Genomic DNA, 17,094 nt, shown 5'->3' on the forward strand with positions numbered 1-17,094 from the left:
TCCCCATTTTGATTGTGGTGTGATTTCCTTACCCAGACTGGACTTAGTCTGACACATAAGAAAAACATCATGCCCTAAAGAAGGCACAGTAATAAGATAACCTGAAACCATGGCAGGTTGAGTCAGCCTTGAACTAACTTCCAAACTTTCACACGAGGAGACATAAATAACTTTTTTAAATTGCTGTGATTTTTGTTTTCAGCACCTGAATATCATCCTACTTATATAAACAGTTAAACTAATCTTACTTATCTCACATAACACCAAATAGGCCTTTTCAAGTTTTTTGGATAGTAGAGTATAGATTCTTAGACATCCAGTAGTTTGTTGGTAATTAGCTTTTGAATAAATGTATATATCTCATAATAAGAAAACAAGCTGATAGAGAAGTCTTAAAAAAATCCCGATAAATAGAAGGAGCCCAGTACTATGTAGAAAACAACAAATAAAGAAAATAAAATAATCCATTTTGAGTTTATTTTTGTGTATGGTGTTAGAAAGTGTTCTAGTTTCATTCTTTTACAAGTGATTGACCAGTTTTCCCAGCACCACTTGTTAAAGAGATTGTCTTTTTTCCATTGTATATCCTTGCCTCCTTTGTCAAAGATAAGGTGTCCATAGGTGCGTGGATTTATCTCTGGGCTTTCTATTCTGTTCCATTGATCTATATTTCTGTCTTTGTGCCAGTACCATACTGTCTTGATGACTGTGGCTTTGTAGTAGAGTCTGAAGTCAGGCAGGTTGATTCCTCCAGTTCCATTCTTCTTTCTCAAGATTACTTTGGCTATTCGAGGTTTTTTGTATTTCCATACAAATTGTGAAATTATTTGTTCTAGTTCTGTTAAAAATACCGTTGGTAGCTTGATAGGGATTGCATTGAATCTATAGATTGCTTTGGGTAGAATAGCCATTTTGACAATATTGATTCTTCCAATCCATGAACACGGTATGTTTCTCCATCTGTTTGTGTCCTCTTTGATTTCTTTCATCAGTGTTTTATAGTTTTCTGTGTATAGGTCTTTTGTTTCTTTAGGTAGATATACTCCTAAGTATTTTATTCTTTTTGTTGCAATGGTGAATGGTATTGTTTCCTTAATTTCTCTTTCTGTTTCTTCATTGTTAGTATATAGGAATGCAAGGGATTTCTGTGTGTTAATTTTATATCCTGCAACTTTACTATATTCATTGATTAGCTCTAGTAATTTTCTGGAAGAGTCTTTAGGGTTTTCTATGTAGAGGATCATGTCATCTGCAAACAGCGAGAGTTTCACTTCTTCTTTTCCTATCTGGATTCCTTTTACGTCTTTTTCTGCTCTGATTGCTGTGGCCAAAACTTCCAACACTATGTTGAATAGTAGTGGTGAGAGTGGGCATCCTTGTCTTGTTCCTGATTTCAGAGGAAATGCTTTCAATTTTTCACCATTGAGGGTGATGCTTGCTGTGGGTTTGTCATATATAGCTTTTATTATGTTGAGGTATGTTCCTTCTATTCCTGCTTTCTGGAGAGTTTTAATCATAAATGAGTGTTGAATTTTGTCAAAGGCTTTCTCTGCATCTATTGAGATAATCATATGGTTTTTATCTTCCAATTTGTTAATGTGGTGTATTACGTTGACCGATTAAAGATCTAAATGTAAGACCAGAAACTATAAAACTCCTAGAGGAGAACGTAGGCAAAACACTCTCTGACATAAATCACAGCAAGATCTTCTATGACCCACCTCCCAGAATATTGGAAACAAAAGCAAAAATAAACAAATGGGACCTAATGAAAATTAAAAGCTTTTGCACAACAAAAGAAGCTATAAGTAAGGTGAAAAGACAGCCCTCAGATTGGGAGAAAATAATAGCAAATGAAGAAACAGACAAAGGATTAATCTCAAAAATATACAAGCAACTCCTGAAGCTCAATTCCAGAAAAATAAATGACCCAATCAAAAAATGGGCCAAAGAACTAAACAGACATTTCTCCAAAGAAGACATACAGATAGCTAACAAACACATGAAAAGATGCTCCACATCACTCATTATCAGAGAAATGCAAATCAAAACCACAATGAGGTACCATTACACGCCAGTCAGGATGGCTGCTATCCAAAAGTCTACAAGCAATAAATGCTGGAGAGGGTGTGGAGAAAAGGGAACCCTCTTACACTGTTGGTGGGAATGCAAACTAGTACAGCCATTATGGAAAACAGTGTGGAGATTTCTTAAAAAACTGGAAATAGAACTGCCATATGACCCAGCAATACCACTTCTGGGCATACACACTGAGGAATCCAGATCTGAAAGAGACACGTGCACCCCAATGTTCATCGCAGCACTGTTTATAATAGCCAGGACATGGAAGCAACCTAGATGCCCATCAGCAGATGAATGGATAAGGAAGCTGTGGTACATATACACCATGGAATATTACTCAGCCGTTAAAAAGAATTCATTTGAATCAGTTCTAATGAGATGGATGAAACTGGAGCCCATTATACAGAGTGAGGTGAGCCAGAAAGATAAAGAACATTACAGTATACTAACAGATATATACGGAATTTAGAAAGATGGTAACGATGGCCCTATATGCAGGGCAGAAGAAGAGAGGCAGAAGTACAGAACAGACTTTTGAACTCTGTGGGAGAAGGGGAGGGTGGGATGTTTCGAAAGAACACCATGTATATTATCTGTGGTGAAAGAGACCACCAGCCCAGGTGGGAGGCATGAGTCAAGTGCTCGGGCCTGTTGGGCTGGGAAGATTCAGAGGAATCGGGTGGAGAGGGAGGTGGGATGGGAGACCGGGATGGGGAATTCGTGTAACTCTATGGCTGATTCATATCAATGTATGACAAAACCCACTGAAAAATAAAAATTAAATTTAAAAAAAATAAAAATAAAAAATAAAGATTGCTTCCAAATTTAAAAAAAAAATAAAATAAAATAAAATAATCCATTATTTCTGAAAGACAGGTGAAGAAAATGATAGGTGAACTTTAAGAAAAAACTGCCTAATTGAAATATTAGAGTACCAGATTCCCAAAATTGCCTTGAAAATATTTATAATAAGATAAATATGGATATAAAGAGAAAAACCTGAGGCATCCTACATCCCACCTTCCTCTTAGTAGTCCATCTCTTATTGGCATTGGTTCCACAATGTTAAAGCTACCAGCTTCTTAAAAATAAACATTATAGGTTATGATTTGTGGTAAACATAAACACTTTAATTATTTGATCATTTTTCTGAGGAATCATTTTCTGTGGAATCTGTAGAGATAATACGACATGGTCACTATTTCTCAAGACTTCCAGTCTAGGGGAGGAGTTGCATATAGTAGATACAATAGAAGTGAAAATTATTACAATACAGAAAGAAGGTCTCTTGTAAATGGAAGAGATAAAGAAACTGAATACAGCTGACAGGAGTGGGGGATTTCCTCTTGAGTTGCAGGATTTAAGTTAAATATTAACTATAAGAAGGTTTTGAAAAGTCAGAGAAAAATAAATCATTCTATATGATACCTTTAAATTAAACAATCCATGGAGCTCAGAAAAGAAACAGTGACAGATGTTATTTTCTTGGGCTCCAAAATCACTGTGGATGGTGACTGTACCCATGAAATTAAAAGATGCTTGCTCCTTGGAAGAAAAGCTATGATGAACCTAGACAGCATGTTAAAAAGCAGAGACAGCACTTTGCTGACAAAGTTCCATATAGTCAAAGCTATGGTTTTCCCGCTAGTCGTGAACAGATGTGAGAGTTGGACTATAAAGAAGGCTGAGCACCAAAGAATTGATGCTTTGAAACTGTGGTGCTGGAGATGACTCTTAAGAGTACCCTGTACTTCTGTGTCTCTTTTTCTGTTTTGCATATTGGGTTATCATTATGTGTAACTCTATGGCTGATTCATGTCAAGGTATGACAAAACCCACTGAAATGTTGTGAAGTAATTAGCCTCCAACTAAAAAAAAAATTTAAAAAAAAAACACAAAATGACAATAAATAAATAAATAAATAAATAAATAAATATTTTATTATGTTCAAAAAAAAAAAAAGAGTACCCTGGACAACAAGGAGATCAAACCAGTCAATCCTAAAGGAAATCAACCCTGAATATCCACTGGAAGGACTGACACTGAAGCTGAAGCTCCAACACTTTGTTCATCTGATGCAAAGAGTTGATTCACTGGAAAAGACCTTGATGTTGGGAAAGATTGAGGGCAGAAAGAGAAGGGGCAGTCAGAGGATGAGATGGTTGGATGGTGTCATCAACTCAATGGACATAAATTTGAGCAAACTCTGGGAGACGATGAAGGACAGGGAGTCCTGGTATGCTTCAGTTCATGGGGTCACAAAGATTCAGACACGACTTAACAACTAAACAACAATTTGTTAAGTAATTCAACCATTTTCAAAATAATACATTTTCACACATTAATTTTCCATATGTGCAAAATTTAGTTTCTGGGCTCCATTTTGCTCCAAAAAAATTTTGTCTGTTTTCATTTTTGGCTTCCACGTGGTTTAGTAGTATAGTTTGTCTGTCAATGCAGGAGATGCAGGTTCAATCTCTGGGTAGGGAAGATCCCCAGGAGGGGGAAATGGAAGTGCACTCCAGTATTCTTGCCTGGATAATTCCACAGATAAAGAAGCCTGACAGGCTATAGTCCAGGAAGTTGCAGAGTTGAACACAACTGAGTGAATGAGCATGCACATGCATTTTTGCTTATAAAATACGTTCAACAGGCCAATGCTTACTCTGGAGTTAGGCAATCGATAATTTTAAAGCAACTTCTGCTCCCCTTAAATCCTCATTATAATAGAGGTCTAACAGACGTAGATTATCCAAAATAAGTAGCAAACTGTTGAAAATGCAAAATAGTAAATTATTTAACTATGTATATATAAACCACAAAACATTGATTATTCATATGTTATGCAAATTAAATCAATAGTATTATTTAAGCTACAGAGACAAAGCAGAGCTGGCCTCTGACCTTGCTTCTACCCTGTCTGGACACTGGACTGACTGCCTGCCTGCTGTGAATGTAGGACTTGCAGCAACACAGATAAGACAGAGGAAAACAACAGAATGGGAAAGCCTAGAGAGCTCTTCAAGGAAATTAGAGATACCAAGGGAATACTTCATGCAAATATGGACTCAATAGAGAACAGAAACAATATGGATCTAACAGAGGCAGAAGATATTAAGAAGAGGTGAAAATAATACACAGAAGAACTGTACAAAAAAGATCTCCATGACCCAGATAAACACGATGGTGAGATCATTCACCTAGAGCCAGACATCCTGGAATGTAAAGTCAAGTAGGCCTTAGGAAGCATCACTATGAACAAAAATAGTGGATGTGATGGAATTCCACTTGAGCTATTGCAAATCCTAAAAGATGATGCCATGAAAGTGCTGCACTCAATATGTCAGCAAATTTGGAAAACTCAGCAGTGGCCACAGGACTGGTAAAGGTCAGTGTTCATTCCAATCCCCAAGAAACGCAGTGCCAAAAAATGCTCAATCTACTGCACAACAGCACACATCTTACATGCTAGTAAATTAATGCTTAAAATTCTCCAAGCCAGGCATCCACAATACGTGAACCGTGAACTTCCAGATGTTCAAGCTGGTTTTAGAAAAGGCAGGGGAACTAGAGATCAAATTGCTGCTGGATCATCGAACAAGCAAGAGAGTTCCAGAACAATATCTATTTCTGCTTTACTGACTATGCCAAAGACTTTGACTGTGTGGATCACAATAAACTGTGGGAAATTCTGAAAGAGACCAGACCACCTGACCTGCCTCTTGAGAAAGCTGTATGCAGGTCAGGAAGCAACAACTAGAACTCAACTTGGAAAAACAGACTGGTTCCGAATAGGAAAAGGAGTACATCAGACTGTATATTGTCACCCTGCTTATTTAACTTATATGCAGAGTACATCATGAGAAACGCTGGGATGGATGAAGCACAAGCTGGAATCAAGATTGCTGGGAGAAATATCAATAACCTCAGATATGCAGATGACACCACCCTTATGGTAGAAAGGGAAGAACTAAAGAACTTCTTGATGAAGTGAAAGAGGAGAGTGAAAAAGTTGACTTAAAGCTCAACATTCAGAAAACTAAGTTCACGGCATCTGGTCCCATCACTTCATGGCAAATAGATGGAGAAACAATGGAAACAGTGGCTGACCTTATTTTCGGCGGCTCCAAAATCACTTCAGATGGTGACAGCAGCCATGAAATTAAAAGATGCTTACTCCTTGGAAGAAAAGTTATGACCAACCTAGACAGCAAATTAAAAGCAGAGACATTACTTCCCAAACAAAGGTCCGTCTAGTCAAGGCTATGGTTTTTCCAGTTGTCATGTATGGATGTGAGAGTTGGACCATAAAGAAAGCTGAGCGCCGAAGAATTGATGCTTTTGAACTGTGGTGTGAACTCTCTTGTTGAGAGTCCCTTAGACTGTAAGGAGATCCAACCAGTCCATCCTAAAGGAGATCAGTCCTGGGTGTTTATTGGAAGGACTGATGCTGAAGCTAAAACTCCAATACTTTGGCCACCTCATTTGAAGAGTTGACTCATTGGAAAAGACTCTGATGCTGGGAGAGATTGGGTGCAGGAGGAGAAGGGGACAACAGAGGATGAGATGGCTGGATGGCATCACCGACTCAATGGACATGAGTTTGAGTAAACTCTGGTAGTTGGTGATGGACAGGGAGGCCTGGTGTGCTGCGATTCATGGGGTCGCAAAGAGTCGGACACGACTGAGTGACTGAACTGAACTGAACTGAACATGATGAAAATGAAGTTAGCTAATACCAGGCAATGATTTTTGCCTGTGAATAAATATTCAATGAATAATAAATTGCATTTTTAACATTCAGGTATCCTTAACTACCAGACAGCCTTAACTTTTACATATATTACTGAAACCTCTCTACTCATCTGAATTTTGAAGATATTATATTTCTCTTTTGGTAGGGAGAGCAGAGGAGTGAGGGAGGAGAGTGTGAAATAAATATTAGGTGTGAGGAAATAATCAAGTCAACATTTTTTCTAACCTCTCACTGATAGACACTATGTACTTAGCATGTAGTGTCATATTTGATCCTCATAACTATCCTGCTAGAGAGGTTGTATATATCTCTTATCAGGAAACTTAAGGTGAAACAGAGTGGTTAAGGCACTTATGTATGTTCACTCACCTAACTATGGAGACAAAACTGAAAATCAACAGCTATACAGCTTAAATATTAAGATATCTCTGTTTCAACTTTAGGCTTTTCAAGCATTTCCCCCTTCTCTCCCTTATAAATGTCCTAAGTTTAATAAGGGATGCAAGTCCCCCAATTCTAATTACATCTCTTTCCTTTATCTTATATCATCTGAAATGTCAGAGACCTACAGTTTTAATTACCTTTCTCTTGTTCTGTAGGCATTTCCTCCACACTATTTACCTGTAAGTTTCAGTTCAGGGCACAGTCAGAAGTTAGTGTATCCCCAATATTCCAGGTATGTCAGAGTCAAGAATTATATGCCTCTTTAGATATTGAGTCCCTCTTAATTTGAGAAGAGTTAATCACCATTTTTAAGGTAGGTTTTAGGTGACATTTCCATGAATGATAGTGAGTTATGTTAGTCCCAAAATACTCTTTCTCCTGATATATGAAATCTAAAAGACACAGGTTCTGAGAACTTAGAAAAGTGGTGGTTACTGGAGCTGAGTCAACTTAGTGGAATCAAGAGAGAGGACATATTAGCAGAGGTCTCATTATTTTCTGTTATTCTGTAGGTCAAAGTTTGCTTATTCAAAGTGTGTTTTGGTATCTATGAGAATATTCCAGAGTCACATTTTGTTGCTTTGTAAAAATTTAAATTTAAAAATAAAAGTTTAAATTTATTATTTAAAAATAAAAATTTAAATAATGCTAGGCTTGTGTGTTTTGATCACAAGGAAGAAGTCATATTATTAAAGGTCATGAGATAGACTTTTTTTTTTTTATGAGATAGACTTTTAAAAAGATGAAGCTTGCTTCCATATCCTGGCTATTATAAACAGTGTTGCTATGAATATTGGGGTACACATGTCTCTTTCAATTAGGTTTCCACAGTGTGTATCTCCAGCAGTGGGATTGCTGGGTCATATGGCAGTTCTATTTCCAGTTTTTTTTAAGGAATCTCCACACTGTTTTCTATAGTGGCTGTACTAGTTTGCATTCCCACCAACAGTGTAAGAGGGTTCCCTTTTCTCCACACCCTCTCCAGCATTTATTGCTTGTAGACTTTTGGATAGCAGTCATTCTGACTGGCATGAAATAGTACCTCATTGTGGTTTTGATTTGCATTTCTCTGATAATGAGTGATGTGGAGCATCTTTTCATGTGTTTGTTAGCCATCTGTATGTCTTCTTTGGAGAAATGTCTGTTTAGTTCTTTGGCCCATTTTTTGATTGGGTCATTTATTTTTCTTGAATTGAGCTGTAGGAGTTGCTTGTATATTTCTGAGATTAATTCTTTGTCAGTTGCTTTGTTTGCTATTATTTTCTCCTATTCTGAAGGCTGTCTTTTCACCTTGCTTATCGTTTCCTTTGTTGTACAAAAGCTTTAATTTTAATTAGGTCCCATTTGTTTATTTTTGCTTTTCTTTCCAATATTCTGGGAGGTGGATCATAGAAGACCCTGCTGTGATCTATGTCAGATACTGTTTTGCCTATGTTCTCCTCTAGGAGTTTTATAGTTTCTGGTCTTATGTTTAGATTTTTAATCCATTTTGAGTTTATTTTTGTGTATGGTGTTAGGAAGTGTTCTAGTTTCATTCTTTTACAGGCAGTTGACCAGTTTTCCCAGCACCACTTGTTAAAGAGATTGTCTTTTCTCCATTGTATATTCTTGCCTCCTTTGTCAAAGATAAGGTGTCCATAGGTGCGTGGATTTATCTCTGGGCTTTCTATTTTGTTTCCTTGATCTATATTTCTATCTTTGTGCCAGTACCATACTGTCTTGATGACTGTGCCTTTGTAGTAGAGCCTGAAGTTAGGCAGGTTGATTCCTCCAGTTTTATCCTTCTTTCTGAAGATGTCCATCAGCAGATGAATGGATAAGAAAGCAGTGGTACATATACACATGGAATATTACTCAGCCATTAGAAAGAGTACACTTGAATCAGTTATAATAAGGTGAATGAACCTGGAACCTATTATACAAAGTGAAGTAAGCCAGAAAGAAAAACACCAATACAGTATACTAACACATATATATGAAATTTAGAAAGATGGTAATGATAACCCTATATGTGAGACAGCAAAAGAGACACAGACGCATAGAACAGTCTTTTGGACTCTGTGGGAAAGGGCGAAGGTGGGATGATTTGGGAGAATGGCATTGAAACATTATATTATCATGTGTGAAACGGATTGCCAGTCCAGGTTTGATGCATGAGACAGGGAGCTTGGGGCTGGTGCACTGGGATGACCCAGAGGGATGGGATGGGGAGGGGGGTTCAAGATGGGGAACATAGGTACACCTGTGGTGGATTCATGTAATGTATGGCAAAACTAATACAATATTGTAAAGTAATTAGCCTCCAATTAAAATAAATTAATTTATATTAAAAAATAAAATAAAAGATGAAGCTTGATCTAGATCTTGACTAAGAAGAGAATAAGTGCGTTTGTGTGTATGAGTGTGTGTGTGTGTGTGTTTTGTAAGGATGATGTTTCATTTGTGGGGGGATGCAAGAGCAGACTGATATTGAAGTTAGACTTCATCACTGAGGATGCCAGTACATCTACATTTAACAGTTTTCAAGTAACACAGATTTTAATAAAATTTATAAGGAAATATAAATTTTATAGGGGTAGGATTCTGGAGGATTTTGAATGGTATTAAATCATGACATATTGACATATTTAAAACAGTACTAAATATTTATTAGTGTAGTATTTAAAATATAAATATATTTTTTTTCCTTAGAATTGTTGTAAGCCTTCAAACAGCCCTTTAATGCAGCAGTTCTGAGCTTGGGAAAAAAGTCAGGTTTCCCTAGGAGAGACACTTGTGCTAAGGTTAAGTGTCAATGTATGTTAAAAAAAAAAAAAAAAAAAAAAGCCACAGAAACAGACTGTAAAGCAATGATTAAATAACTTCTGAAAGGTTTAACAAGAGGGTCTGTCCCATAACTTGAGTTCAGTTCAGTCGCTCAGTCACATCCGACTCTTTGCGACCCTATGGACTGCAGCACGCCAGGCTTCCCTGTCCATCACTAACTCCAAGAGTTTACTAAAACTCATGTCCATTGAGTTGGTGATGCCATCCAACCATCTCATCCTCTGTCATCCCCTTCTCCTCCTGCCCTCAATCTTTCCCAACATCAGGGTCTTTTCAAATGAGTCAGCTCTTTGCATCAGGTGACCATAATATTGGAGTTTCAGCTTCAACATCAGTCCTTCCAATGAACACCCAGGACTGATCTCCTTTAGGATGGACTGGTTGGATCTCCTTGCAGTCCAGTTGGACTCTCAAGAGTGTTCTTCAACATCACAGTTCAAAAGCATCAACTCTTCAGTGCTCAACTTTCTTTATAGTCCAACTCTCACATCCATACATAACTACTGGAAAAATCATAGCTTTGACTTAGACCTTTGTTGGCAAAGTAATGTCTCTGCTTTTTACTATGCTGTCTAGGTTGGTCATAACTTTTCTTCCAATGAGTAAGTGCCTTTTAATTTCATGGCTGCAGTCACCATCTGAAGTGATTTTGGAGACCCCCAAATTAAAGTCTGTCACTGTTTCCACTGTTTCCCCATCTATTTGCCAGGAAATGAAGGGGCCAGATGCCATGATCTTAGTTTTCTGAATGTTGAGTTTTAAGCCAACTTTTTCACTCTCCTATTTCATTTTCATCAAGCAGCTCTTTAGTTCTTCTTCCCTTTCTGCCACAAGGGTGGTGTTATCTGCATATCTGAGGTTATTGATATTTCCCCCCACAATCTTGATTCCAGCTTGTGCTTCATCTACCCCAGTGTCTCTTATGATATACTCTGCATATACGTTAAATAAGCAGGGTGACACTATACAGCCTTGATATACTCCGTTTCCTATTTGGAACCAGTCTGTAATTTCACTCTTTAAACAAATAATATATGTAATACATACTGCTGCCTGTAAATGCTTCGATAGAAGCCATGCTAACCTGAACTTCAAACTCTGTGAAATATGGTTGACCCCCCCAAAAAAAACTGTCTATAAAATATAGTCTTTTAATGAATCTCAGAAAGAAGTAATATGAAGCCAACCAATCAGTGACCCAAAATACACATTTATCAAAACTGTCTTGGCATTTGGTTCAGCAGTGATGTCTTGATCTCCTGGGTTTATCATATTAATGACAATATAGTCAGGATAGGATTACAAATCCTTTGAGTACATGATGACCTCAATTGGGTTCTATTGTATTGCCTTAGAAGAGCTGATTAATTTATAGAATATGATGATTTGTGTGTCTAATGTAGCTACATCCATTCAGTACCAAAGAAAAAATTACCCTTGGGATTCATGTAATAGTTCTAATTAATCCCACCAAGCCTGTGATAGATAATTTATGGAACAGTAATACAGTCCAACAAGCTTCCAATTACACATACACAAAGCAGTCACTTAATGTTTCTATTACTGATGTGTTTTATTTTCTTAAAGGTGAAGAAATGTTTATAAAGAATAACTTCTATATAAAGTAACAGATTTGGATAAAATGTTTCAGAAGTATAAGACTACTGTTTGGAAGTGATCAGACACTTCCTGAAATACTAAAGAAAAATATATGGGATAGGGAGGGAAGTGGGAGGGATTTTGGGATGGGGGACACATATACACTTATGGCAGATTAATGTCAATGTATGGCAAAAACCACCACAATATTTTAAAGTAATTAGTCTCCAATTAAATAAATAAATTAATTTAAAAAAAAGAAAAGTATAACTGAAAGACAGATTTTGTTTCATTGACCTTTGAAGATATGAGAGTTAGGTATAAAGTGTCTTTCTAGAGTTCTTTCTAAAAATAATGGATCAACAAATGTAGTTTTTGCTATACTGAAATAATTAAAACATGCATATTTCCAGATCAGGAGACATTGTTAGTTACCTAGATATTTCTCCAAAATTATTACAAGAAATTGAGATCAGCCTTCTAGTTTTCTCAGGTATTCTAAAATCAGACAGTAACTCTCACCCACACCTCTAACACTAAATCAAGTAAAAATTCAAAGAACTCTTAAGCTCTGCTTCTCTTTTGTTAAAAAAAGTGACTGTTTATGTAAATTTAGATGATAAAATGTCAAGGGACTCTGAAGTCATTTTTGCAGGCAGAGATAAGAACTGTCAAAGCATTATGACACATAAGTGCTGGGATACGAATGAATGAGATAGAGGTATCATTAATGTTTTCTTATATTAAAGTGGATTGACTATTTCTTGAATCACCTTAGCTCAGTTAACCTGGATTTCCAATAAATGAGACATAGTATATAGCTTAAAAATAATTCTCATTCATAAAAATGTGCTTATAATCTTAAAATAATATTTAGTCTGCATTTCTGACTTCAAACACTGTACTATAAAATGAAAACAAAAATACACAAAAATAGAAAAATGGTTTTTAAAATGGAAATTTCTTTAAGTTCTAAAGTACATACTGACAGAGTCTACCATAGGTGAAGTAGATTTTTAAGAGTAACCCAAGAACATATAATGAATTATACATTTAGATTATATCGGATAAATTGCACTGACTGAGCACACTTTGGACAAGGCCAATAGTAGAAGTATTGCTAATCAATTAGTTTCCTTTTCTGCATGGAAATAGATGAAGACTGGAGGAATGTTCAAAAATTTTTTTCAATATATAAAAGTTCTCCAGTCAAATCAGATCAGTTTCACAAATCTTCTAGATATGGCCACTGTTACTGGTGTATATTTACTTACATACATAGGTATACGCATACATCTATCTGTCATCTATCTGTTCATACATACTTACTTCAATAGGCATATTATATATATACACATATATTCATTTAAATATATATTTTTTTACTTCAATGTGATTATACTGGCACACTTGTTCATCTTTCTTTTGACCCTTAACAATAAGAAATAGGGAGCTTTGTCCATATCACTACCTTTGGATCTGCTCCCTTTTGGTGGTTGCATAATATTTCATAGAATAAAACAGCATAACTAACTTAACTCTTTCTAATTTTAAACCTTATAAAAATACAATATTTTATGAATTTATTTTTGCTCATATATAATATTATTCAGTAAACTTCTAAATACAAGGAATTTTCAAATTTTGAAAAATTTACTCTCAAAAGAAGTTGGACTTTTACAGCTACACCAAAATGCAACGAATGCCATTTTGCCAAATCTTGATCAACACTGGACATTATTAATCTTCTAGTTTTAGTAAATCTTTTAGAAGAAATATTGTATCACATATTAATTTGTGCATTCTATGTTATTTTAAGCTTGGTGATATTTCAGCTTGTCAACTGCATTTCTCTGAAAAACATATATAGTTTATTTGGTAATTTCTTAATAGTTTATTGTGTTTTTTGGTATCCTTTTATAAACATAAACATTTTAATATTTTATATTATATAAAAGTTATTATAGTTTGCCATTTATCTTTCTTTCTATATGACATCTTTTCATAAGAAATTTAAAGTTTATATGTAGTCATATCTGTCTCTTCTTTATGAACAGATTTAAGGCTTGTATTTTACTTTAAAAGTTTTTGCCAAAATAGAGTTTTCAAAATATACCTCAATATTTATTATATTTTAATAAATTTTGTTTTTGTGTATATTTGCTAAATCTAAAACTTCTTTTTACTAAAACTGGTCACACACATCTAATGTATTTTCCCAAATGCATAGTAATTTATTAGCCCTACCTTTCCACCACTGATTAAGAATGCCATATTTATCATCCATGAAATACATATGAACATGGTCTGTGTACTTAATCATTCATCTTATTTAGCAAGTATTTATGAGTACTCACCACAGGAACTATGGATACAGTTCTGAACATGATAGATTACCTCCTCTTGTGAAATTTCTTTCTCTGTGTCTGTGTCTGTCTATATCTTTGCCTTTTTCTCATATAAACAATAAATGATACACATGATAATTTATAATATGGTTATATATGTAGATACAGATATCACTAAAATATTATCTATGAGGAATATGAGGAAACAGTTTTAGTCAGATTGGTGATAAGAAAGAAAAAAGAAAAATCACTATTTTATATTAGCTGGTCATTAAGCTATGTATGGACTTCCTTGGTAACTCAGCTGGTAAAGAATCTGCCTCGATGCAGGAGACCCTGATTGGACTCCTGGGTCAGGAAGAACCCCTGGAGAAGGGATAGGCTATCCACTCCAGTGTTCTTAGGCTTCCCCGGTGGCTCAGATGGTGAAGAATCCACCTGCAATGTGGGAGACCTGGGTTCGATCCCTGGGTTGGGGAGATCCCCTGGAGGAGGGCACGGCAACCCACTCCAACATCCTTGCCTGGAAAATCTGCATGGTCAGAGGAGCCTGGTGGTCTACAGTCCATGGGGTTGCAAGCAGTCAGACATGAGGAGTGACTAAGCACAGACAACACAGCAAACTGTCTATAAGGAATGATATTTGAGTTGAAACAGAAATGAAGGAAGAGAGGAGCTATACAAATTTTGGTAAGGGCATTTAAGAGAAATGAAATAGCAGATGCAAAGCCCTAGGTCAGGGGAACTTGTACACTAACAGAAAGGAGTCTAGAAGGGCTGCACTGAATAAAGGAGAAAGGATTATCTTAATTTGCAGAGTTTTAGGAGGGAAAACCAGTTGCTGAGGCTAATTCACCCTTAGTAAAATAGTTAGAGATAGACCCAATCTACTTCAGTAACTTCTATAAATTTATCACTCTTTCTATTCTACTCTTAGTACCTTTCTTATTTGCAGCAACATCATGGAATATTTTTCTTTGAAAAAAGCAAAAAAAATAAATAAATAAATAAAAAAGTCTTTTATTTTTCTCAGGACTTAAGACCTGGAGTAGGAAATGGCAACCCGCTCCAGTATTCTTGTCTGGAAAATTCCATGGACAGAGGAACGTGGTGAGCTAAAGTTCATGGGGTCACAAAGAGCTTGACATGACTGAGTGACTGACGATAAGGATTAAGGAATTTGTGTTTAATAAGCCTGTTTGAGAACAATTAACAAGTATTTATTTACAAATTTTCCCTTTATTAATAAAAGAACACCAAAACAAATAACTTTTTGACATAACTGAAAACTTTAGATTTACATATTTTAAATATTCTATGTTATGGCATTAGGATGTAAAGACTTCTATATTTCACTTTAAATTTACATTGATATTGAGTAGATATTGTCTCAGGGCTGAAAACATTTTACTGAAATAAGTGGTTAATTATTATTCTAAATGCTGTAAAATTTTCAAATCTATTATTCAGTTCAATTTAGTTTAGTCACTCAGTCATCTCTGACTCTTTGCAACTCCATGGACTGCAGCATGCCAGGCTTCCCTGTCCATCACCAACTCCCAGAGCTTGCTCAAACTCATGTCCATCAAGTCGGTGTTGTTATCCAGCCATCTCATCCTCTGCCGTCCCCTTCTCCTCCTACCTTCAATCTCTCCCAGCATCAGAGTCTTTTTCAATGAGTTGGCTCTTCCCATCAAGTGGCCAAAGTATTGGAGCTTCAGCATCACTCCTTCCAATGAATGGTCAGGGTTGATTTTCATTAGGATCGACTGGTTTGATCTCTTGCTATCCAAGGGACTCTCAAGTTTCTTCTTCAGTACCACGGCTTGAAAGCATCAATTCTTCAGCACTCAGCCTTTATGGTCCAATTCACATCTGTACATGACTAATGTAAAAACCATAGCTTTGGTTTTTATATGGACCTTTGTTGGCAAAGTGATGTCTCTGCTTTTTAATACATAGCCTAGTTTGTCGTAGATTTTCTTCCAAGGAGTAAGTGTCTTTTAATTTCATGGTTGCTGTCACCATCCACAGTGATTTTGGAGAACAGGAGAATAAAATCTGTCAATGTTTCCATTTTTTTCCATTTGCCATGATGTGATGGGACCAGATGCCATGATCTTAGTTTTTTGAATGTTGAGTTTTAAGTCAGTTTTACTCTCTTCTTTGATCTTCAGTAAGAGGCTCTTTAGTTCCTCTTTGCTTTCTGCCATTAGGGTTGTGTCATCTGCATTTTCTGAGGTTGTTGATATTACTTTCAGCAACCTTGATTTCAGCTTGTGATTCATCCAGCTCAGCATTTCACATGATGTATTCTGCATATTAGTTAAATAAGCAGGGTGACAATATAGAGCCCTGACTTACTCCTTTCCCAATTTGGAACTAGTCCATTGTTCCATGTCTGGTTCCAACTGTTGCTTTCTGACCTGCATACAGGTTTCTCAGGAGGCAAGTATTCCCATCTCCTTCAGAATTTTCTACAGTTTGTTGTGATCCACACAGTCAAAGGCTTTAGCATAGTCGATGAAGCCAAAGTAGATATTTTTCTGGAATTTTCTTACTTTTTCTGTGATCCAATGGATGTTGGCAATATAATCTCTGGTTCCTCTGCTGTTTCTAAATCCAGGTTGTACATCTGGAAGTTCACATACTGTTGAACCCTAGTTTGAAGGATTTTGAGTATTATCTTGCTAGCATGTGAAATACACAAAGTATACATATTAGTTATAAATGCTAATGGACTTCACTTGCTACATTTTTGCTTTTATACCTAATGTAAATGGGTTCTCTTTATCAAGTATGCAAATAAATTCATTATTTACATTTATGGAAAGAACTCATGTGTTTGGTTAGCCAAAACATTCATTTGGATTTTTCCATAAGATATTTTGGAACTTTTTGGCCAATTCTATGCTTCTTTGGTGTCTCAGACAGTAAAGTGTCTCCTTGCTATGCGGGTTTGATCTCTGGGTTGGAGAAGATCCCCTGAAGGAGGAAATGGAGACCCACTCCAGTATTCTTGCCTGGAAAATCCTATGG

Source organism: Muntiacus reevesi, chromosome 3 (genome assembly GCF_963930625.1).
Source record: "Muntiacus reevesi chromosome 3, mMunRee1.1, whole genome shotgun sequence".
Classification (NCBI taxonomy): Eukaryota; Metazoa; Chordata; class Mammalia; order Artiodactyla; family Cervidae; genus Muntiacus; species Muntiacus reevesi.